Genomic DNA, 1,006 nt, shown 5'->3' with positions numbered 1-1,006 from the left:
TGTAATATGCGAAGGATCTTTTTACCATTTTTCAAGCAATACATGCTTTGAGGTTCCTTCCTCCCACCAACTAAGAGGGTGTATGCTCTTAGCCGCCAAGATATGGGGTGTATACCATGTCCCACCTTGACATGAGGTGAGTATTCATGTTGCAGCATACATCTATGATTCTCAGCCTTCTATGACAATACTATTTAATGCCTAGCTACCTTAGCTATGGCTTCCTTGCAAACATGGTGTATTTCTTGTATTTCTTTGTAAGTATGGTGTATTTCATGAATTTCCAGTCATTTGATTTGTTGTGAGAACTACTATATTACACCATGAATAAAATCCCACCAATCTAAAGGGACTTTGACACATGTGTTGAGACTATATACATATAGGCATATAATTAATAATGTATACTAGTTTTGACATATGTTTGTCTATGTATAATAATGCATTCACATGTGTTTTTCAACATTTATAATCTCTCACTCACTCACACACACACACACACACACTCTCTCTCTCTCTCTCTCATACGTACTATTGCACCACTAGTACGCCTCTTTCTATGCATGTCAATGCTAATTGTTCTCCACAAATTTTACATAAAGTTATAACATCAAGGAGTGCATACTATGAATTTTATATGAGTAACAAGTTATAATTTTTCCACGTTTATTTTAGAAAGACTTTCAAAAAAGGTATTAATTACTCTCTTCACAAAGGCCTCTCATTTTTTACTATACATAATGCAAAAGAGAAAAATCATGAATTTTCTTGTATTTGGTAAGCTTGATTTTCCAAAAACTTTGCAATTGAGGTTTTTGAGACCCAATAGATTGTTACTTTTAAAGAAAGAAGAATAAAATATAGAGAAGAGAACCTAGCAAGTAATGTTAGGTAGTTGTATAGTTGCTCATCCTAAGCAACACCACCTAGATCCTATGGAATACATGGGCTTAAACTGTTGGGTTGCTTTTAGGTCTATCTTGTAAGGGACCATCTGGATTGATCC

Source organism: Lygodium microphyllum, chromosome 14, assembly GCF_053477565.2.
Source record: "Lygodium microphyllum isolate KBCC chromosome 14, Lygodium_microphyllum_v1.1.10, whole genome shotgun sequence".
Lineage (NCBI taxonomy): Eukaryota > Viridiplantae > Streptophyta > Polypodiopsida > Schizaeales > Lygodiaceae > Lygodium > Lygodium microphyllum.
This window is presented reverse-complemented; position numbering follows the sequence as displayed.